The 25,227-nt window shown below is 45.5% G+C and overlaps 1 protein-coding gene across 4 annotated transcripts in view; it reads left to right on the top strand.

Annotated features, from left to right (window-relative positions):
• LOC117223653 (uncharacterized) overlaps positions 1-25,227 on the top strand; it is a 697,320-nt gene that overhangs the window by 572,522 nt on the left and 99,571 nt on the right. Inside the window, exon 1 of one of the 4 annotated variants that reach the window (XM_033476062.2) lies at positions 13,759-14,182. The exons of the other annotated variants lie outside the window; for them this stretch is intronic. The gene's annotated coding sequence lies outside the window, so the exon portion shown is untranslated. Of the gene's footprint in view, positions 1-13,758; positions 14,183-25,227 lie in introns of those variants that run through there. 4 annotated transcript variants of the gene reach the window in all.

Here is a 25,227-nt window from a genome sequence, read left to right as displayed (position 1 = left end):
CAGGGGGAGGGGAGGGGCTCGTGCGAAGCGTTCGAACGAGAGCTGATGTTCGGCAATTTTTTTATAACGTATGACCTCGATGAAATTTATCGCCACTTCGCACATGTATTCTTCAACGTTTCAAGATAAAACGTGCTTTTTTCCGTTCCTTTTTTATCGACTTTTAATGAAACAGCGCGTGTTATTCCTTGTGGATCTCCCCCGTTAACGGCGCGCGGACAAGCATTTTTTCCCTTCGATTTAACACGAAAAATCATACGAGATTCTCTTCGTAACAGTATTACGCGTCGCATGAACCAACGTTCTTCGTAATAATAATTGTTTAAACTGTGTTCTGGCGGAGATCAATAATTTATGGCAGAAATGATTTTTTTCGTGCTCGAGGCCGCGTATTTTCGACGATTTTGCACTTTTTAAGGAACAGTTTAGTTCGCACGACGCGCAATACTATTACAAAGAAAATGTCTATTAAATGAACAATCTATTTAGATCTAATCTATTCAACAAACTGTTACAAAATTTGTGCACGAGGTAAACCAATCGACATTGGATTATTATTGTACATTACTGTACAATAATACAGTGATGTCTCCCTAACTGACGCTAAGATTGTGGAGAAAAATGAACAATTTGGGAACAGAAGATACGATTATTCGAGCCTTGCTGCTCGTTTTTGTAATTGTGGACAATCGGTAACTATAAAAACTAACCGCAAAGCTCGTATAATCGTGTCTCCTCTTCCCAAATTGTCCATTTTTCTGCACAATCCGAGCGTCAATTAGGGAGACTTTGCTGTATCAATATTTCAGCGTATGTGATATTATTTCCAATAGACGAAGGAACATAGAGTGACCTGGGGTGATTAACAAGGGCGCGACGGAATTGTTTTTGCGGCAGAGAAGAACGCACGTTTTGTGATTTAAAATAAACATCGTTATATGTATATCGTGTCTAGAGAATAAATGACTCATTATTTATTCGAAAGATACGTCTTCTACCCCTTCGAAGTCGCAGAATATGAATAAAAACATGGCTTCAACCATGAAGTGGTTTTCTATGTTCTCCGGTTCCTTATTTATACCAGCAAACTTCCAAGATCTTAAAAAGTAACATAAATCCAATCCCTATAAATTGTTTCATGATCCCTGAACCCTTCGATTTAAAAATTTATTATTTAAAATAAAAATTATAATATATATAGTTAATATAATAATTATTGTTAATAGAATTATAGTAAAATTATAAAAATAGATTAAATTATCAGCAAAAGGTGAATTTGGATCTTGGAATGATATTATATTTCATGTAGCTATTTTAATTTGGATTTTATGATTATTCAATCAGGATAATAAATTATTTTAATAAAAATTATTGAATTTTATTTATGAGGCTTAAACTCATTGCACTTAATCTGCCATATTAAATTATTTTTTAAGAATAATAATAAAATATAATTTTCCCTGAACCCTTCGAAGAGGAAGTACGATTATTCGAGCCTCGAGGCAAGAGTAATCGTATCTCCTCTTCCCAAATTGTCCATTTTTGTGCACAATCTGAGCGTCAATTAGGGAGAATTTTAAAGATACGTCTTCTACCCCTTCAAAGTCACAGAATATTAATAAAAACATGACTTCTACCATGAAGTGGTTTTCTATGTTCTCTTTTCCTAAATTGTCCATTTTAGTGGACGATCTGAGCGTCAGTTAGAGAGACATTACTGTGCATGCAACAGATGTCTCGATTAGTCTCATTTGTACGCTTTCGTCGACGTATTTGCTTTCCGCTCCGGCACGAAGCCTCTCTGCCAGAGCCATCCAGTCGCATGATCTGTTTAGGAATTTCACCGAACGAAACGGATTTGGTAAATTCGTGTTCGCCGCGGAATGACGATTTTCGAGTGTTCTCCGCGTAAAAAAAGAAAATCAGTTTCTCACGGGCGACCGACATCACCCGACACGAGGACACTTGACCGATTTCTTTGGAGAGACAGGTTCCCCCGATGCCATGAGGCCGGATTTTTCTTCCCTCGGTATTGCGATAAGCGCCGCCAGGCCTAGGATCGTCTCAAGTGGCCTGTAAACAGAGCTACCTAAACTAGTTGATCGTCGCGTTTCCGACGCAGACACGCGACGGAACGGCTGTCGAAGAGCCATTAGGCGACCGCTACCGTTTCTCAATACTTTTTAGACTTCGGACGATGATCTACGGGTGTTCGACGTTAGAACGACCCACCGTGGGAACACCGTTATCGCTGAATATCGCTGTCCCCGAATAACGAATGTGGTACTGCGATTATTCGATTTATAGTACATTTCTATAGTTCATTTCTATCGTCGATGCGTGCCGAATAATTATCGGCAAAAAAAACGAGCGGAAATGGACTTTGTCCGCAATCGAACTTCTGTCCAATAATCTCGGAGATACTTGTCAAATATTCTACAGGATGTCCTATAATTCTCTCTATATATTATATTATATTATTTATATGATATTATTATTTTTATATTATATTATGTTATGTTATATTATATTATATTATATTATATTATATTATATTATATTATATTATATTATATTATATTATATTATATTATATTATATTATATTATATTATATTATATTATATTATATTATATTATATTATATTATATTATATTATATTATATTATATTATATTATATTATATTATATTATATTATATTATATTATATTATATATTATATACATATATTATAACACTCGGAAAGGGGTGATTCCTGAGATCATTCCAAGTAACTTTCTCCTTAGCGAAAATGCAATCCGCGGCTTCGTTTGCGAGTTATTAACGAAAAACATGAACCAATCGTAGCGCAAGCGCAGCGGCGCTCCGCCCTCGCGGGCAATGCCGCGTCGCGTCTGCCGTATGACGCAGCGGTAGTGGTCGCGAGGGCGGGGCGTCAGCCGCACGCGATCTCTCACTGGTCACTGTTTTTCGTCGATATCTCGCAAACGGAGCCGCGGATTGCATTTTCGCAAAGGAAAAAGTTACTTCAAATGACTTCAGGAATCTCCCATTTCCCGGAAACACCATAATTTCGGGACACCTTGTATACCGTTCTGAACCGTCCTTCCGACATCCCTGTCTTTAAAAGTGGGTCCAATAAACAGCCTTACCGATGAGTCCCCTGGCGGTACCGGAACGAAAGGGTTCCCTTCTTTTTCCTTCGCTGTTCCACCACTTGCAGCGCCGCCATATTGTAAACAGGGGCCGAGTGAAACATAATTCGTTGATTCGAAGTGAACCGAAATTGTTCCGACGCAGTCGTTTCTGCGGATCGCGCTGGGATCGAAGCTAAAATCGAGTTCCTTATTTCGCCAATTTGCGGAGGCCGCAACAAAGTCAAATCCCGTGTCGGCGCTGCGTAAGCTAAGAACGGGGCCTCCGCGAGTCCCAGGAGCCGACGCGAGCGCAATTACCGATTGGCAACACTCGCGGCTACCATCTTGGCGAACCGCGTGATCGCCGGCCAGCGTCGGTAAACGCCGATCAAGCGTCCCCTCGATCATTCGAGTCGCTCGTAAACCGATGACAGGTCTGGATCCTGGGCCCCGTTAGCCGGCCGAACCGGCGAACATTGCGATCAGCGAGAGAGCGGCCGTGGCAAAACCTCGGCGCGAAACATTCGTTAACATTCCCAACACGCGGTAATGATCTCCGGGTAAGAAGCGACGCGGCGGCATTCGTCGCGACGTCGCCGGCACCCTAATAGCGCGTTAGGAAATTAATAGATCCTAGACGCAGGATACCAGCCGCGATGATCGCGCAAAAACGAACGGCGAACGTGCGCTCCTGCGCATGGTCGCCCGGCGGGCCACCGTCGCGGTGCCGCGATTATTATTCATAAATTAGAGGCCGGCCATCGTTCGCCGTTGGGCGTCGTAAACATCGCAGCCGCGCTCGCGGCTAATTAGCGGCCGGAATTTTAAGGCGATGGTGACACGGGGCGGGGCCCAGTTTCGGCCCCGCGGAATTCCCGCGGTAATTTCTCGGTGTTGATTTAATGCCTCCAAACGACGCGACAGTCTCATTTGAATCTCGTCCCGCCGTTCGATTCCGATGCAGAAATGCAGATTTCGGTTTTCCCGGGTTTAATGCGCATCTCGTTAAGCGATTTTTCGCGTATTCGGTGTTTCTTCTGCTACTTCGAGGATGAAACGTCGAGGCTGCGGTCGCCGGGCAACGTCGCTTCAGCGACCCAAAAAACGGAGTAATTTTGACAATATTCTTACGGCAATACTGTGAATGCGATACTAAATCTGATGGGAGGTCTTTGTTATACGGGTTTTGAAGATTAGATACAATTTTTTATTTCACACTTTTTTACAAAATGGCGGAGCTGGAGCGCGGCGAAGGAAACAACTCTTTACGAGTAGCATTCCGAGGCCGGAAAGGTTGCATCTTGAACTTTTGACCTGCAACAAGAAATGAAAAATTTGTTCTACGTAAAATTTAAAAATTGAAGGAATTAAAAATTTGTTCTATGTAAAATTAAAAATTTGAAGGAATTAAAAATGTGATCTATGTAAGATTAAAAATTTGAAGGAATTAAAAATTTCTTCTACATAAGATTTAAAAATTGAAGGAATTAAAAAATTGTCCTACGTAAGATTAAAAATTTGAAAAAAATAAAAATTTGTTGTACGTAAGGTTAAAAATTTGAAGAAATGAAAAATTTGTTCTATGTAAAATTAAAACTTTGAAGAAGTGAAAAATTTGTTTTACATAAGATTAAAAATTTGTATGCTGTGTGTGTGTGTGTGTTCTACGTAAGATTAGAAATGAGAAGAAATGAAAAATTTGTTCTACGTAAGATTTAAAAATTGAAGGAATTAAAAAATTGTTCTACGTAAGATTAAAAATTTGAAAAAAATAAAAATTTGTTCTACGTGAGGTTAAAAATTTAAAGAAATGAAAAATTTGTTCTATGTAAAATTAAAACTTTGAAGAAACGAAAAATTTGTTCTACGTAAGATTAAAAATTTGAAGAAATTAAAAAATTGTCCTACGCAAGATTAAAAATTTGAAAAAATTACAAATTTGTTCTACATAAAATTATCTCAGATATCGCACAGCAAAGTCAACAAATATCGTTTTTCTTTGTCAAGAATAGCGCGAGATAGAATTCAAGTTTTACATTTTGCATAAAAAATAGAAAAATCGTTTACCACAAAAATAGTTCACATTGTAATAAAAAATCCATGCATCTTTCCGCAGTTAGCGTAATTTTACAGCTCAAATGTTCAATTTCAAGCGAACCCCACTATAAATCTAATTGTATCATTTTTTTTTAAATTCTAAATTCGCGTCGCTCCTTAACCAATGTCAACGCGTGCAGAAAACAAGCGCGAACATACTTTAAGTAGCGAATACGTAAATCACGAACGGCACAGTGCCTCGCAGCGATCATCGAGACGCCGAGCAACGACGCCGCAGGCTTATGGTCGCTTAACGCTGCAAACCCTCGTTAACTTAGTAATCCTCGAGCAAACACGGCTGTCTACAAAATTCGCCGTTCGAAATCGGCGGCACCGAAACTGCTGTGACTCGGACTGTCCGACACGCGGACGTCTCTAGAAGCGGAACACAAATCCCCGGGGCTAGAGGATTCGAGGGAGGGTCGATCGATCGATCGATCGATTACAGACGCCCCTAAAGCCGTTGTAGTCGGAGAGGTTGCACGGCGCGCGAGAAGCGGCGCGCGTCGTTCGAGGGATCGAGCGAGGTGTCATCGGATTTTCAACAGGTCGGGCTTAAATGTTCGACTCGTGGCCGGATTACCGGACTTTCGGACGCCTAGCGTACGTGTCGGCCAGTCCCACGGTCCTCGGGGCCCCGCGAAGTAAGCGGATAAGGGGGCCAGATGCGACAATTGGAACGATTTGTCAGCGAGAACGCGTCCTAAGTCCTATTTCCTTAATCCACCGCGACGGAGCGGCCTGTCATGCAGTTCCGGCTGACTCGCGGTTCTGAGTGCCAACCGATTCGAGACGCAAAAATCTATTTTTTTCTGCGAACGAGTCGCCGGAAACCGTGTTGCTTCGTTCGAGCTTGTTAGGCCGTGCAACGAGTTCGGTCGCGTTTTGTCGCAAGAAAATATACTACTCGCGCAGTCGTTGTACAATTACAATCTAATCGACCTTGTCTTAAAGTAGACACTTCAAGCTTTCATTTAAGCTAAGTTTTATAGAAATAGCCCCGCGGGAACGTATTTTAAAATTCATCCGAACTTTTGCTTTTAAATCTTGCAAGCTCCATCGTGTCAGAGATCGGCGCTTTTCAATTTTTCGAAATGATCTTGTCATTTTGTTGCAATCTAATCTACCCCGCTTTAAAGTAGACATTTCAAACTTTTATTTAAGCCAAGTTTCATAGAAATAGCTCCGCGGGAACGAATTTTAAAATCCATGCGAACTTTTCCTTTTAAATCTCGCAAGCTCCATCGTGTCAGCGGTCGGCTCTTTTCAATTTTTCGAAATGATCTTGTCATTTTGTTGCAATCTAATCTACCCTGACTTAAAGTATACACTTCTAGCTTTCGTTTAAGATAAGTTGCTTAAAAGTAGCTCTACAGGAATGTATCTGAAAATCCATCTAAACTTTTCTTTGAAATCTTGTAAATCCCATGATGTCAAAGGTCGATTTCTTTTAATTTTTCAAAATGATCTCGTCGTTTCGTTGCAACCTAATCTACCTCGCCTTAAAGTACACACTTCCAGCTTTCATTTAAGCAACATTGCATAGAAATAGCCCCGCGAAATCGTATCTCAAAGTCCATCCGATCTATCGCTTTGAATTCGTGTAATTCAAATTTTCTTACAAAAAAGACGCGATCGAATTTATTACTAAACTACGGATCTTTATACGAAATAAAAATTGTCTACCTAAATTGCAAGACACAGCAGTCGAGCACGAGTTTTTATCCGTCCTTTAATCATTTTAATAACATTCTGATTTTCTTTTAATATTTTCACTGGTTTTTAACCCTTTGCACTCGACGCCGAATCAACGCAAAATTGAAAATAGCTCCTCCGACCCACGGTTTTTCCATTTTATATGACCCGGTGCATTTTCTGCACATGAAATTGAATATTGTGACCCGTGCAACAGTCGCGCTTTCAATGGCTCTTCAAATATAAACAAATTTGATCGATAAAATTATTTTGAGACGTGACATAACATTTTTCAATGGCGCCTCGGAGCCGCCACTCAAGTGCAAAGGGTTAAATGATACCCACTCGTTTATGCCATAAATGCATCAAATCCGCGGTCTACTCGTTACACGACCCAAATACATCTTCTACGCCACGACGTCGATATTTCTACCCAAAAAATACGTTCTCCTCGTTCTCTCGCTATCTGCCGAAGGCTAATTAGTCCTGTAGGTGGCACAAGGTCCGCGGAACTCGGCGTGAATTGATTCGATCAGAAAGGTTTATAGAAATTTTTGTACGCCGTCCGAGGCTTCCGCCGACACGGTTTGGCGCTTATTCAGGCCCCCGGCGTCCTCGGGGCCCGGCCGGTCCCAGTAGCCGCGCCCCGGCCGGCTCTAATGACGCTAACTGCAACGAACATCAGTGGCCAAACATTGTTCTACACGGCGGCCGCTCGACGTGCAAAGATGAAGACGGTGTCAATAGCGCGAGCGCGCTCTCGTGAAAGCTGCGTAGGACTCCCTCGTTGTCCTTGGCAGGATTTTCGCACCTCCGGAGACAACAGGTGTACCCTGGCTCTTCCCTTTCGACGTTTCCACGTCGAATTTATGCATACCGAATTTCCTAACGATCCGCGAAAAACCGGCGAAGTCGAAGTAAATCGCCTCGATTCGCCGAAGTTGCCGATCGACGCGTGCCGAAGCCGAGGTACGGTGAAGTATACTTCGCGGCAGGGTTTCCGAAGTCGTCGATCCTCGAAAGATAGCACCCCTCGGCGTCGTAAATACGTGTACACGCGTGAATGCTTGTTCGAAGCGAGAAAAAGCATCGTTTCGAGTCGCCGCGCGAGAACTATGAGATCAGAGTTCAGAAGTCCGGATGACGCCCTGCTGGCCGATGGGCCCGGGGCCCGGGGCGTAGGCGAAGCCGGACGTCGTTTCGGCAACCGTCGAAACCAGGGGACCGGGCCCCGGCGCGTAGGCGGTAGCGAGCAATTCCGAAATCGACGTTTCGATTTACAAAACACACCGGTGGGCGAGCCGGGCCCGATCGGCGACGAGCACGCCACTCTTGTTCGCCAACACGCGTGCTGTCCGGGGCTCCCCACCACGGCGCCAGCTTATCGGGGGCCCGATCGGTCGCGTGGGCGACCACTTCCGGTCAAACGATCCAGACGATCCTGCCCCGGCGCGCCCGGGCGTTTCTCAAATCCGCTGCCAGCGGTCGAAGTTAATCATTCCGAACATTTGGATTCTGTCACGTAATTTATGGAGATTCGCGGCCGGCGAACACCTTCGCGCGATTTCGAGTAGACGACTGCTCTGCGGGGCCGCGCAGTTCACCGCGTTCGAATAGATTAGAGTTCTTCGATTCTTCAGAATCAGAGATGGATTCTGTGAAATCGATTCGAAATTCTCGAAGTTACGTTCGGAAGACGAGAGAAATGTTTATATTGAATTAGAGAGAAATGTTTTTTATATTCTTTAGGATACGATTATTTAACAGAGCTAGTCGATGGTGCATTTAATTGCTCTGCATTGATGGTACAGACGAATTAACACTTTGCGGTCGAAGAGCTGTTTGAATTCGAAATGCAAAACACGTTTTCTTATCTACGGTATTTCTGTTTTATATCATTTATTGAGATCTGTGCGTATGAAATTTAGCCTATTGGCAAGTACGATGCAATTTTAACATTTTCTTTTTTAAATATGAACGAATCTGATGTTCTTACAACGATTTTGGTAAAATTTGTATAGCAATTTCTAATGGCGTCTCAGAGTCGCCGCTCGAGTGCAGGAGGTTAAACGTTGCAAGCCGGTGGCTGGGTCACTTTTGACTCGGTATATTTAAATCGTTCGCTTAAATTATTCAATTTACATGGCTTCCAAGAAGATATATAGTATTGTAATCAGTTTCATGTTATTTTGCTTGTTTATCAAGATACGAAGGACACCTTCAATTTTTTAAATGGAATAGTTCATATTTATTCCTGAATTCGCATGAACCGTTGAATTCTACATAAAAAGGTATTACACCAAACGAGGCCTAATATACTCACCCTGTATATACAGGGCGCTCAATAATTATGTTATTTCCGGGAAATGAGAGGTTCCCGAGAGCATTTGAAGCAACTTTTTCCTTAGCGAAAATGTTCTACGAGGCTTCGTTTACGAGTTATTAACGAAAAACGCCGACCAATCAAAGACGAGCTCGGTTGGCGCAAGGCAGCCGAGCAAATCAGCGGATCCCTGGACTTCGACCGCTCGTTGGCTCGGCCGCCTCGCGCCAGCCGAGTGCTCGCCTCTCATTGGTCGCCGCTTTTCGTTAATAACTCGTGAACGAAGCCTCGTAGAACATTTTCGCTAAGGAAAAAGTCGCTTCAAATGATCTCAGGATCAGTTCTCCGGAACTAATTTCCCGGAAATACCATAATTTTGGGACGCCCTGTATAATACACACACAGCGTGACGCAGTATCGAAACAAATACCTGCAAATAAACAAAGAATCGCAAAAGAACATTACTTTCATCATCGTCATCGATGTTCCCGCGAAAGAAACGACGTTCGAGACGAGCATCCCGAGCGAAGTCGAAGAAAAAAAAAGAGAAATCAACGAAACCAGATTGTAAACAAGCCTCGTTAAAAGATTAAATTCCGGCGGTGAGGCTCGAAGGCCGGAACGCCATTTTGCGAGGGGGTTCGATTTGCATGTGGCAGCAGGATCACGCGACCGACGACGACACCGCGCGAACCATCGAGGATATTTGGAGTTGGAGCACGACAGGTCTAGACAGCCGTGGATGCAAACGGAACAGATGATCGCTTAAGATTCCGTCGGCGTTTCGCGGAAGTCCGAACTTCCTCGAGGGTTTTTCGGGACAGCCCCCCCCCTCCCGCCACCACCCCCCTCTCTAACCTTCATCGGGTAATCCTATCACGCGCCGTGTTCTCTTCGCTTTCCGTGTACTTTTTACAGCTCGTGTTCAACGCCGGATAATCGTTGGCCGCGCGACACTCGCCGAGACGGCGCGCGCGCGCGCGTGTGTGTGTGTGTGTGTGTGCCGGTTCAACGAGACTCCGATTTATGATTCCACGTTTACGAGCCGCTTTTAAAGCGTCCAAAGAGACGCGCGGCGGCAGGGAAGAGAGGGGAGAAGCAAAGGATAGGGGGAAAGAGAGACAGAGGGAGAGAGTGCAAGTTTTCCTTCCGGTTAAAAAGTCGCGCGCGAGATGGACTATTTATACGACCATTAGCTTACGATCTTCTCCGTTCGTCCTTCTATAAATATCGGCACGCCGATGCACTAGTCCCGTTTCGTCATCTTCACGGCGACTCTCTCCCCGCTTCGCGATTAGAGCCTGGCTCTCGTCTCGCGGCTGTCTCCGCCGAGGAGAAGCGCGATAACGCGTCCTCGTGTCGCTGTACTTCCCGTTCCGTGCCGCGACAATGCTGTTCAATCGCAATCAAATTCCGACGATCTGCGTTCGGTTCGATAGCGTGATAAATATAAGAAAGAATTCGGCAGAGATTCGATCTTCGAGAGATTTTCCTGAAACTCGATGGAGAATCGGTTCGGTTAGCAATCGAACTCGCGCGAAACGAAAGGTTCGAAGTTCGTCGAGGACCGTGAGAAATTCCGTTCGATCGCAGGACCCAGTAAAATCGCGCGAGGTTAACCGTGCACTCGGCTGTTAACCCTTTCAGTGCCGAGCAAAATGAACGTACCTAAGCGAGCGATGCCGGATTAGTTTGACGAATTTGCTGAGGTTTGGGAGAAAGCTCGTCAAAAGTAAGAATGATACTTGCGAAATTCGAGAGGAAGCGTATTACGAAATAATGGGAGAATAAAGTAAGGCTAATTGTATTTAAATATTTGTTGAAAATCATACGAATAAAATATATATATATGCATGTAATAACTGATTTTATTTTTATATTATATATTTTTTGATTTTTTGATTTTATTTTATGTTATAATTGATTTTTCTCTTTTTCTCTAAAAATATATAATATAAAAATAAAATCAATTATTATATGTATATATATATTTTATATATATAAAATAATATGTCATATATAATATTATATTATAATATAATATATATATATATATATATATATATATATATATATATATATATATATATATGATAATAATATGTTTTATAAAATAATATATTATATATAATATTATAGTATATATAATAATATAATAAATATATTAATATATTATTATATATATTAATAATATTATATATATATGTATATAAAATAATATGAAAAAGAGAAAAATCAATTCTCTTTGTCAGAGACAGTATTCGCGCATAAGAAAAATCATCGTTTGACCATAGCTTTATATGGATCGCCTAGTATATGATATGAAGTATAGATATTGCACTTTCACTCGTTTGCAACAAAATAACTAATGTCGGACCACAAACCTAAAGGATTAATGCCACGATGGACGACAAGCACGTGGAAGAATCTATGTTACAAAACAAGCGAATTGGCGTAGCTAATCTAACATCACCGAATGAAAATGTTATCATCACTACAAATATTTCAATTTCGTGTTATCTGGCTGTCGAAAAACTGTACAACAATTACTCGCGATAACTCGCAGAAATAATGTATATTTAGCATCGATGCTCACCTAACGCGCACACAAACGCGCCCCGAATAGTTAGGCGCCATCGACTACGCAACTCGATACACCGTCGTTGGCACATTTCGCTCGCGCCGCTCGCAATACGACGTATCGTCGTTCGCCGCTAAAAGGGTTAATTGCCTCGCAGCTCGTGCCGCAACATCGTCCACCGGAACATCAATAGTTCAATCACCCCGTTCAGCCTACTTTGCATGCCAAATACGTTGGCATACGGTTCGATCGACGAGCGCTCGTGTATCGTGCCGCGTCGAGATTTCGCAATCGTCGCGTCGCGGCGATCGTTATCCGCGTTCCAAGATTACGGTGGCGGGATCGCTCGGTGCCGAAACCTCGCCGCCGCGGTTTTACGTAACCCTGCGCCGAGTCGGTCAAGGCTCGGGAGCCTTCGGCTCGCGCCGCTATCGGGACCGCCGGACGGGGGGGAGGGAGGGAGGGACAGGCGGCGGAGCGGCGAGCGCCGCGTAGAAATGAATTAAGGGCCGGTCGTTCGGCGGGCCGAAAAATTCGCGGCAGTAAAGCACCGCGTCGCGGTACTGCGGTACGCCACGGCTCGTTATCAATCGTGCGCGCGGTGGAGCATACGAGCTGACTCGGGGCACGCGCCTGCCGGGGTCGTAGGCCGCCCCACCCCTGCGAGCCGCGGCTCGGGCCCCTCTCCTCTCGGGGCGACGGAGAGGGAGACGGAGAGAGAGAGAGAAACCGGCCCCACTCCGGCGAACGGGGCCCTCGAGTCAAGTCCTCCCACTCGTCCGATCCCACTGGCCCCCTCCACTCCGCGTTCCCCCACCACGGGGCCCGGAGACCTCGCCGGTTCCCCGCGACCCGCCTCTGCTGCACTCGTTGCACGTCGCACGGGATACCTACCGCGACAGTGGCTCTCTGTTTCCGCGTTTTCCGCCGCGAAATTTCCCCGGCAATTCGGGCCCGCGGATGCGCGCTTTCCAAACAGTTTATTTACCGTGGGTGGCGGAGGTGTTCGAAGGCTCGGAGAATTTCGCGGAGCAACGAGAAGGTTCGTCGAAGGATTCTCGTGTTCCCTCACCATTCGAAGAGCGAGCAAGCTAGCGAGCGAGCGAGCGAGCGAGTCAGCAGGCGAGCGGCCTGGCCTCTCCCTCCGTGGGCTCGGTGTCACGGGCCAGCGGTCGTAATGCGGCCCACACGCGCGCTCCACACTGCCGCGGAAATCGCATAAACACGCTTGCCGACGCATACGTACGCACGGTGGGGTAGAGACGCCACGACGCAGCCGACGAAGCGGTCCTACCTCCTGCAGGGGACCGTGTCACGTGGCCCCCAGGCCGTGTACCGTGTAGCGGCCACGCAGCGCACGGGCTGTGCTCTCTCGTGAGCGGCGCACACAACACCAGTCAGAGACGAGCCGAGAGCCGAGAGACCGGGCGCAGATCGCACTCTCTCTCCCAGGAAGCGCGTGCTTTCTCCCTCCCTCTCTCCCGCTCCATCTCTCTCTCTCACTCTCTCTCTCTCTCTTTCTCTCTTTTTCTTTCTGTCTCACTCTATCTCTCTCTCCCTCTCTCTCTCTGTCTCTCTCTCTGTCACTCTCTCTCGACACACACACGCTCCGTCCTCTCTGTCCCTCCTCCTATCTTTCTCTCGCTCCCTTTTTTCCCCGTTTCCAGCGGCATTTCAGCCGCGGCGCGTACGCGATACGATACGCGAGACGCGATCGGTCCCGATCGCCGAGCCATCGTCGCGCTGTCCACCCCCGCGGCGCGGATCGCGCGGAGCGTGCCCGAGCCGATCGAAGGATATACGTCGCGAGCAGCCGATACCGCCAGTATCCGTTCATTCGCGGGGCCCGCGGAGCTTTCGATTTCGGATCGCCACGTGCGCCACCGCGCAGTGTGTGTTATTTATAGTGTGCCGCCGCGCGAGCGAGACCGACGCGAAAGTATAACCGCGTGCCAACCTGCGGCACCCTGTGTCCCGGCGGTACCACAACACCGCAACAGTGCGAGGGATCCCGGGGAACGACACGGTTCCCTTCCCAGTGACACTTCTGGATAACGGAAGCCCCGTGATCGCGCGCGGCCGTGCGATTCGCGCGGTTCGTTTCGCGGATCCGAGGCCGAGAGTCTCGAGAGGCACGCGCGACCACGACGACGTCGACGCGCGGTACCCTTTTGCTGTGCAGTTGTGTCTTGTGCGCCGACCCGTGTGTGACATCGTGTCGACCCCGACGAAGAGATGCTATTGCCGCTGGCATCCGGACCGCCGTCATCCTGATCCATCCGGGAGAACATGCTCCTGCCTCGAACGCCGCCGTCGCTCCGGATCCTCTTCGCGGATGAAACTGAATGGTGTGCTGATTTTCCTCCTTATCGTCAGCCGGCAGCTCGTTCTCCGCTCGTTCTACGCTCGGACAGTGCGCGCAAACAGTTCACGCGGTTCGAGCCGCATGTGTGTGTTACGTGCAACATAGGGCCGCGACACGCGACTTCGCGAACGCGCCGCGTTTTTCGCGGCGTCGCTCGGAACCGCCTCCGATGTCCGGCGATTTATTTCGGAGTTAGGCAGCCGTCGTTCTTTGCTCGTCGATTCTTTGGCCGGCGCTCGCGTTGGCGCCGTCACCGGATGGTTCAACCGTGCCGCCGATTAGAAGCTTATTTTGGAATCTCGGAGCGCGAGAGTTCGATTCGGCAGGCCCGACTCGGCCCGTCCGTCGCGACTCCGCTGTTCCCCCCGTCTTTTCCGATGACAGATCGGAATCGATACGCGCGATCAGAAGCCTCGCGACTCGATTCGCGAATTCCGCGCCGAATCTGCGCACGTGCCGCGGTACGCCGCGTCGGACGCTCGCGATGACAGATCGCCTCTGCCCGCGGCCTGCCATCGGCAGCTTATTTCGGAATTCGGCCCCGGATTCCTGCGGCCGCGGGAATCTCGGCTCGTTCCTTTTGCGCGCGGACACCGTTTCGCGTCGATGCCGCGCAATGACAGATGCCGCGTGCGCGGAATTCGATCATCGGCAGATTATTTCGGGGACAGAATCCGGGGAATCGTCGTCGTCCGGCGCGGAGATTTCACGCGCCGTCAGATGACACGTACACGGGGCCGGAACGTCGGAGGCATAGTTTTCGGTTGGAACGCGAGTTGAATCGCGAGCATGATCGAGAGTTTCGCTTCGTTCCGTTTCTATAGCGTCGCATCGATCATTATTCGATGACGCGTATCAGCGAGAGCAATCTAATTTTATCGTTATCATCGTTGAAAGGAGTTTCGATTTAGCAATATTTCGGGAAGACGAATGTTCGCGGTGTCATCAGTGATCAGCGAGTTAAAATTCCACAATTCCTCTATAATTCTGCGATTCCGTGAAGAATTCTGCTCCGGAAGACTTCGTTCTGTTTCTATAGCGTCGCATCGATGACCGCAATGACGCGTGTCAGGGAGAGCAATCTAATTTTATCGTAATCATCGTTCAAAGGAGTTTCGATTTAGCAAATATTTCATAGGAAAAACGAATGTTCGCGGTGTTGCCAGTGATCTAAGTTAAAATTCCACAATTCCTCTAGAATTCCACGATTCCGTGAAGAATTCTGCTCCAGAGGACTTCGTTCCGTTTCTATAGCGTCGCATCGATGATCGCAGTGACGCGTGTCAGGGAGAGCAATCTAATTTTATCGTAATCATAGTTCAAAGGAGTTTCGATTTAGCAAATATTTCATAGGAAAAACGAATGTTCGCGGTGTTGCCAGTGATCTAAGTTAAAATTCCACAATTCCTCTAGAATTCCGCGATTCCGCGAAGAATTCTGCTCCGGAGGACTTCGTTCCGTTTCTATAGCGTCGCATCGATGATCGCAATGACGTGTATCAGCGAGAGCAATCTAATTTTATCGTAATCATCGTTCAAAGGAGTTTCGATTTAGCAAATATTTCATAGGAAAAACTAATGTTCGCGGTGCCGCCAGTGATCTGCGAGTTAAGATTTCACAATTCCTCTATTAATTCCATAATTCCTCAATTCCGCGCAGAATTCCGCTCCGGAGGACTTCAGTCTGCTTCGCGCGAGTGTCGCCACTTTGCATCGTCGTCTCGCGGGGCCCGCGGAGTGTTATTTCGAGATTAGCCTAATGTTGGTGTCCCCCGTCGCAACGAGGTGCCGGGCTCGCGCCGTCGAGCTGCTCGCGGATACAGGGCCCTATTAAGGCCCGCGGAACCCGACGATAAAGCCGGACAAGGGACCAACGAGCCGAGTCGCGTATCCGTACACCGGGCAAACATTTTTACGACACTGGCGTTGTTGAACCTCCGCGCGGCAGTAAAAACCGCGCGTTAAAGGCCCGGGGACCGCGTAAACCTGTTAAAAAAGCACGCGGGGCCCGCGCCGAGGGAGCGTGCCGCTTGCGTTCGCGCTGTCACGTCGCCGGGCCCAGGGATCCACGATCGTCGCTCGCGGTCCGCTCGGGCGCGCGCGCGCGATTGTTATTACTTCCGTGTGTCCGGCTCGCGTCTGCTTGCTCGCCGCTGTCCGGGGACTTCCGCCGACGAAAATTCTGATAGGCGCGAGATATCGATGGTGACAGGAAGAATGAGAAAGAGAGAGAGAGAGAGAGAGAGAGAGAGCGAGAGCGTTTAATCGGACGCGAAGGACGCGCGTGACGTTCGATCGGTGACAGCGTTCGTCGCGGCTTCTCCGACGGAATCGCGCGTCGGGCCCGCGTAATCGAATCATCGCGACGAACGCGACGCTCGTTTCGCAAAGCGACGGTGTCGGAACGTCTGGCAGACGCCGAGTTAATTAATTAGGACTCCGAGAGCGGTGTCCCGACTCGCGCGATCGTTTTATTCCCTGTCGCGAGAGACGCGAGGATGGTGATGCGCTTCTTCGTGGAAACGTTTATTGTTTCATCGCGCAGATTCGCGCGGATTTTAGCGTAGAAACGGCGACGCCCGTTTTCCGAAGCGTCAGTTTGCTCGGCCTGGCCCAACGATCTCTCATCGAGGCCCTCGGTTCATCGTTCCGGCAGTTGTTCGCCGATTTTTCTTTCCGCTCGGTTTTCTAACGTTTCGCTGAATCTGACAGCTGGGAGATGTTCCTTTTCCTCTTAGGGACTCGACTCTTAACCCTTTGCACTCGAATGGCGACTCTGAGGCGTCACTAAACATTTTTAATTTTTATTTTTTATTTTTCAAAATCATTCTAAGAGCATCAAACTCGATTATATTTAAAAAAAAAGTTATTAAAATTGCATTGTACTTGCCAACAGGCTCAATTTCATATGCATTAAATTTCATTTCATTTCAATCGCATTAAATTATATAAAATAGAAATACTGTAGATCAGAAATCATGTTTTGGATTTCGAATTCAAATAGCTTCGACTTGCAAAGGGTTAATTTCTTCGGGACGTCAACGCACGATCGAGGTGACGTTGATCGCCCGTAAGAGGGTAGCACCGACCATCCGACGTACACCGTTTGCCAACACCTGGGTGATCGGTGTTATGCAACTCGAACAGCTCCGCGAATCGTCCGTCGCTCGAGTTGCAATTTTTCGAACGCTGCGCGTTTCGTTCACGCTGGAACTGTCGAGCGGTTAAAGCGATCAATTTGCGTTGTCCTTTGAAGACAACGAGAATGCGTTTGCAGAGTCATTGCTCGAGTTTTATATTGAATAGATTGCGGATTTGATGCGTTTGTGACAGAACTTGACAGTTGCAGTTTAAGATGGTAGATGCATTGAGGCGATTTAAAGATGTCAATGTACTAAATTCAATTTTTATTAAAGTTATTAAAGCTATCGAAGAAAGAACGAACTTTCTATTTAGTTCATATTTGTGGAATTTGGTGAAGACAATTCTTATTTTGCAATGTTTATTCTGAATTCTAATAGTAAAATACACTTGAATAAAAAGGCGCATCGAATAAAGTAAATTCTCCCTAATTGACGCTCAGTTTGGAAAATCATTACTCGAGTTTTATATTGAATAGATTGCGAATTTGATGCGTTTGTGGCGGAATTGGCAGTTGCAGTTTAAGATGGTAGATGCATTGAGGCGATTTAAGGATGTCATTGTACTAAATCCAATTTTTATTTAATAACTAGATACATTGGTAGATACATTGAGGTAATTTAAAGATGTCAATGTACTGAATTCAATTTTTATTTAACAACTTTTAAAGTTATTAAAGCTATCGAAGAAAGAAAGAACTTTCTATTTAGTTCATATTTGTGGAATTTGATGAAGACAATTCTTATTTTGCAATTTTTATTCTGAATTCTAATAGTAAAATACACTTGAATAAAAAGACACATCAAGTGCAGTGAATTCTCCCTAATTGACGCTCAGTTTGGAAAATCATTGCTCGAGTTTTATATTGAATAGATTGCGGATTTGATGCGTTTGTGGCGAAACTTGACAGTTGCAGTTGAAGATGGTAGATGCATTGAGGCGATTTAAAGATGTCATTGCACTAAATTCAATTTTTATTTAATAACTAGATACATTGGTAGATACATTGAGGTAATTTAAAGATGTCAATGTACTGAATTCAATTTTTATTTAACAACTTTTAAAGTTATTAAAGCTATCGAAGAAAGAACGAACTTTCTATTTAGTTCATATTTGTGGAATTTGGTGAAGACAATTCTTATTTTGCAATTTTTATTCTGAATTCTAATAGTAAAATATACTTGAATAAATAGCCGTGTCAAGTGCAGTAAATTCTCCCTAATTGGCGCTCAGTTTGGAAACAAAAATGGACAATTTGGGAAGAGGAATTTGACGTTAGAAATGTCGAGCGGTAAACGCGATCAATTTTTGTTGCTCTTTGAAGACAATGAAAATGCGTTTGCAGAGTCATTGCTCGAGTTTTATATTAAATAAATTGCGAATTTGATGCGTTTGTGACAGAACTTGACAGCTGCAATTTAAGATGGTAGACACATTGAGGTTAAATTAAAGATGTCAATGTTTTGTATTCAATGTATTATAGTTATTGAAGAAAGAACGAACTTTCTTGTTAGTTCATATTTGTGGCATTTGGTGAAGACGATTCTCATTTTGCAATTTTTATTCTGAATTCCAATAATAAAATATACTCGAATAAAAAGGCGCATCAAGTGCAGTAAATTCTCCCTAATCGGCGCTCAGTTTGGAAACAAAAATGGACAATTTGGGAAGAGATACAATTATTCGAGTCTCGCGACTCGTATTTATAATTATCTCTTCCTAAACTGTCCATTTTCATTCCTAATCTGAGCGTCAATTATGGAAAACTTGCTGTAACCGCGAAAAACATCTCGAAATTAATCTCGACAATAGCGAAATAAAAAGTCCCGAATCCGTCGTTTCGACGAATCCGTTCCAGCGTCGATTTTCGACAAGCGCAAAGTGCAACGTTGTCGTATCTGCTCGAGAACTTTCGGGCCTCGACGGGCCTTAACATTGTAACACGGATTTAACGCGAACGGACCGTGGAATTTTGGAACATGGCGAAAGTTGTTCGTGCGAAAATGCCGGATTTTTTAGCGAGTACGCCGCGCCGAACGATCGACCGAGATGGTAATCGACGGGGCGGTGAATCCGGAGCGGAAGTCGGATAAGCGGCGCGTATTCGACGATGACGGGGGCCCGGGCAGCGAAACGAGGATCGAACACGTGGCGGTCCGCTCGGTGCTCCTCCTTCGCGGCCCTTAATGAAGCGATCCCTATCGAGCGGCCGGGATCTGATAATTAAATCATGCACCGGTCCCGCGGCGTCGGATATTAATTGAATCGCGATCGGAATCGATCCACCTCGTTTCGCAAACACGTCCTGGCCGGGGCCCCGTGTTCGCTCGCTCTCTCTCGGCCGCGACGCGACGCGACGCGGCGCGACGGCGCGCATTACGCACCGTTAGCTTTCTGATCCCGCCGAAAAACGACGACGCGGAAAAAGATGGATGTTTCCTCCATCGGGGCGGACCGATTTTAATTCTTCGCTCGACGAATTTTCGGGAATCGGCCGCCGCCGCCGCGGCCCGGTTTAATTGACCAGATCTTGTTAGCGACCCGGCCCCACGACGAAATTGAATATGCGAGGCTTATCGCCGCCGACACGGGGACCCGTGACGAGAGGAATTTCGGGAGGGGGGGTTGCGGGGCCCACCGCCACCGGGCCTAACTGTTTTCTTGGCAAACAGTCCCGGTGGTCGTGAGAATTGTCAATGGTGTTGGTCAAACATTTCGCTGACGCGGACGACTGCTTCTCCGGCCACCTCGTCTCGCCGACGAAAATTCGCTTTCGTTCCTCGGACGATCGAGAGACCGCGTGTGCTTACCGAAAGTTGTTTTTTTCGTCTGTTCCCGACGTCTGTGCCGCCAGGTGGTGGATCGCGCGTTCCTCTTCCGATTCCGTGCGCCCGTCGATTTTCTAATCCGAAAATTTCTCGGAGAATCTTCGAGTGCCGATGACCGCGCACATTTCTCGAGGCTCGCTTATTAGCCGAGGACTCCCGTCGCGGACGGATCTCGTGTTTGTTTAGACGGCTCGATGATAGCCGGACTTCTTCATTTTTCTCTCGTTTCGAACGGAACGCCGCCGTGAAGAGGCCAGGGAGAGAGATTTCTTGCGACATTGCACGCGAACCAAGAAACGTTAACGATGTTTTCTTTTTATTCTTTGATAGAGACGATTATAATAGTCGGTCCAAGCAATTTTTTTCGTCGACTAATGATGGACTGCAGGGTTTTTTTAATGTGCGTAAGGTTTGCATATCTGTGACACCGTGTGCGGAGACGTCAAACTTTGCTTGAAAGGCCTTTTTAAGTGGTGAAATCAATTTGGTCGCGCTTCTGTGATAATGTTTTTTTAATGATCTATTGTTCTGTGCGGAACGCTGAGTTTTCTGCGAGCATAAAATATGCGAAATTGTATAATTGAAATTATACAAGAAAACGACTGCGTTAGAGACTGTCGACAATGTTTCTATTTTAGTTGGAATATTTAGAATGAAATAATCGATTTCAGCTGCTGCAATAATCTTTTCGAGTGAATTTTTACTGTCGTGCTATTTCAGTTGGAATATTCAGAATGAAATTCAGTTGCTACAATAAACTTTTCGTGTGAATTTGCACTGTCGTTCTATTTCAATTGGAATATTCAGAATGAAATAATCGATTTCAATTGCTACAATAAACTTTTCGAGTGAATTTTTATTGTCGTTCTATTTCAGTTGGAATATTCACAATGAAATAATCGATTTCAATTGCTACTAGTAAATTTGTACTGTCGTTCGTGAAATTTTCCCTAATTGACGCTCAGATTTTATACAAAAGTGGACAATTTAGGAAGAACAGCTACGATTGTTCGAGTTTTGCGGCTCGTTTTTATAGCTATTGACAATCGGTGACTATAAAATCGAGCCACAAACCTCAATTAATCGTATCTCCTTCTCCCAAATTGTCCATTTTTCTGTTAAATCAGAGCGTCAATTAGGGAGAACTTTCTATATTCCAGAAAGGTGAAACTTGCATAGAGTTGTACTGCAAATTCTCCCCAATTTTCCTTTCGCTTGCAAAAAAATGGACAATTTGAGAAAGGGAAATACAATTATTCGAGCCTCGATTATCAATAATTATAAAAACGGGGCGCGAGACTCGAATAATCGTACATCTCCTCTTCCCAAATTGTCCATTTTTGTGTAAAATCTGAGCATCGATTAAAAAAAATTTACTATATTCTCGATAGATAAAACTTGCATAGAACTGTACAGCAAATTCTCCCCAATTTTCCTTTCGCTTCTAAAAAAAATGTACAATTTGAGAAAGGTAAATACGATCATTCGAGCCTCGATTGTCAATAATCATAAAAACGCGAGACTCGAACAATCGTACATCTCGACTTCCCAAATCGTCCATCTTTGTTTACAAACTGTCGTAAAATTAGAAAGAATTCACTGTAGATCGAACCGACGATTTTTCCAGCTCATATTGAGCCGTAGATCATCGGAGGAGGCTCGAAGAGGGATTTCGTGGAACCGTGGATGGTTGATTGTCAGTTGTCGGGCGATAAGATCGGGACGCGAGTCGCAGAGAGGAATCGGCCGGCCGATATAGGCGTCCGCGGTATCGAGGAATAATCGGCGTGCGTTCGGTTCGGGGCCCCGTGGTCCGGGGCCCCGCGAATAAATTCGTACGCGGGAGAGGGCCCCGTAGTGAAAGATCATGAGAAGATCGGCACGATCAGATAAGCATCGACGGTACTCGGGGGCTGATGGGTCCGTGACGACGAAAAGAGTCTTTGGAAATGCGTGTCGAGGCCGAGGCAGTCGGGCAGCCGGGCAGCCGCCAGGGAGCCTCGTGGGAGGGGCCAGGCAATTCCTCTCCGGCACCAGGAGGGTCCGCAGGCCGCTGTCCGGCCCGTCCGATTTCTCTTTCGCAACCCTCCCGACTTTTTCTCGCGAAATTCGCCTCCGACGACGGCCTTTTATCAGCCCGTTCGCGATCCGCCGCGATAACCGCTCTCTCGCGCCGATTAACACTTTCGTTTCGAACGGATAAAAACTAGAGACGGGTCACTCGCGGCTTCGAGACCCCTCGAAACTCCTCTCGGTGCTCGTGAAATCACGGGGCCTCGGAGCTTCGCGCGATTTTTGCCGCTCGAAACTCTCGAGAGCCAAATAAGAATTTCTGTGAACGACTTTCGAGGATACTTTGACGGTGTGAAAAAGTGGCATTTTGCGACAGCGAGCATCTAAGCAAAAATAAGTAACACATTACTCAATAACATACTCTTCTTTAAGAGAGATACATTCATTCCAACGCTCCTCTAACTTTTCGATACCTTCTTTGTAGAACGATTTGTCTTTGTTCTCAAAACAGGCCTCCGTTTCGGCAATCGCTTCTGCATTTCAGCCAAATTTCTTTCCCTGGAGCATCTTTTTAACGTCTGCAAAAAGCTAATAGTCGGTGCGGGCAAGATCTGGAGAGTACGGTGGACGGGGAAGCAATTCGAAGCGTAATTCGTTCGATTTAACCATCGCTTAACCGCACTCCGAATCGTGGACACGTTGTTGTTTTTGATCCGGTGCGAGCAAACGCGGCACCCGCTCCGAAAGCAATTTACACATGCTCGAATTGTTGTGTAAAATTGTAAACACGCTACCTTCTGATATCTTTAAGGGGTCAGCTATCTCGCGCAATTTCGCTATACGGTCTTTCGAAACTATTTTGTGGACTTTTTTTATGTTTTTCGGAACAACTGCCGATTTTTGGCGACCAGAGCGTTCAGCATCGTCGATGTTCGTACGACCGCGTTTAATTTTAGCATACCAGTCGATAATAGTTGATTTCCCTGGTGCAGAGTCTTCGTAACGCTTGTTAAGCCACTGTTTGGCTTCAACAGTATTTTTCCCCATCGAAAAACAATGTTTAATCGATACACGAAATTCTTTTCTAATCATTGTTTTGAAAATTACAAAACTGGGGTCGCTAAAACCACTGTAACCTGTAAACTAATCGTCAAAATGTCATGAAATTTTGACATATATCTTTCGAAGAATGCTACTATCCAGAAATCATATAGGTTTGTCAACAGTGTTGTCATATATGTGTCAGGCCGTAGACTTATTGAGTGACGTGTTATAATCTGATCCGTGAATTTATTAGCCGAATCGAGCTCGCGTTCAGACTTTAGACACGTTTTAATTGACGCGATCTCGTCGAATCACATCGCAATCGTTTCCATCGAGGACAAGTTGAATCGTGATTCGATTTTCGTCGAACTGTGATCGATAAATAACTCGTTTTTCCGAAAAGAATTCTTCGATATTTCACTTCCTGGCGGGATAGATGCTCCTTAGGACAGAATAGATGCCTCGGAAGAAAGAAAGGCAAAGAATAAGCATTCCGAGTTTGGAGAGTTTCGCGAATGCCGAGTCCACGGGAAAAATTTCGCGTTCGAGTTTCGCGAATCGTAAGATCGCGTTTCGACGCATCGCTAACATCTGGCCGGCGTCCGATAAGCTTCTGTTGTTTGCCGTCTATCCATGTTTGCTCAGCTTCAACATGAACGGATCTCGAAGAGATTCGTGGTCCCGCGAGCTTCGTCAAACTTTTCCAGAAATAGTCGCAGAGCTTTCCGCGCAGTTTCCGTTCAAATGATTTTCTCGATCGACAATGGCTGGCTTAACGCTCGGTTTACGGAACTTTAAAAGCAGCTGCTTTCTGTCAGTTTGTAAAAGTAAGAACGAGACGTTTGTTCCGACTTTGAACGAGAGTTACTGTAATATTTGCCGCGAAGTAACGTTATGTATTGAATAAATAACGCGTAAATAGAGTTGCGAATTTGATGCATTCGATTCAACCGATGCGTTGCAAATTCTCCGTAATTTTCCTTCAGCTTTCTAATCAAAAATGGACAATAAATGCTCCCTCGAGAATATAACATAATAATTGTAATATAATATAATATGTATTATAATAAAATATAATTAGCCATAAGTGCTAATTCGAGATTGTGCACGAAAATGGACGATTTCGGAAGAGGAGATACGATTATTCGAGCGCCTTGCGCCTCGTTTTCATAATCGTCGACAAACGACAACTGTAGTCGTCCATTTTTGTTTACAAGCTAAAGGAAAATTAGGGAGAATTTACTGCAGTTGAATCAGAGAATACGGTCGCTACCAAATTATTAAACAAAACATTAAACAAATTATTCGCGACTCGTTAAAATTGCCCAAGACCAAAATCTTTGAATTTGCTGTTTATCGCAGCCGACGTGCGACGTTTTTATCGATGCATTCGATTCTCCCGATGCGTTGCAAATTCTTCCTAATTCTCCTTCAGCTTTCTAAACAAAAATGGACAATAAATGCTGCCTAATTCGAGATTGTGCACGAAATACGTCTAATAAATAATCGATACGATTATTCGAGCCTCGCGCCATTTATTGTATAATTGTCCATTTTTGTTTACAAGCTGAAGGAAAATCAGAGAGAATTTACTGCAGTTGAATCAGAGAACACGATCGCTATCAAATTATTAAACAAAACATTAAACAAATTATTCGCGACTCGTTAAAATTGCCCAAGACAGAGATCTTTGCATTTGCTGTTTATCGCAGCCGACGCGCGACGTTTTTATCTCGCGCGAAGATCCGCGGTCCACTCGTAAACGCGTCTTTCGAATCTGATCGAATCTGATCAATAATTGCGAGCGAAGAAAATTAGTGATCCATGAATTAGCGAACCCAGCATCGAAACGGACACTTGTCTAGCCTCTGAAAATTTCATGCATTCGCAACAAGAGAGTGAGAGAGAGGGGGAGAGTGAGGGAGAGAGAGGGAGAGAGAGCGGACGCGTTGCATTACTTTCCACGGATTATCGAAAGAAATAAACGTCGGTGTAACTCTGGT

The sequence above is a fragment of the Megalopta genalis genome, chromosome 1 (genome assembly GCF_051020955.1).
Source record: "Megalopta genalis isolate 19385.01 chromosome 1, iyMegGena1_principal, whole genome shotgun sequence".
In the NCBI taxonomy this organism is placed as follows: domain Eukaryota; kingdom Metazoa; phylum Arthropoda; class Insecta; order Hymenoptera; family Halictidae; genus Megalopta; species Megalopta genalis.
Note: the sequence above shows the minus strand (reverse complement) of the source record. Positions and strands in the feature narration are given on the sequence as shown.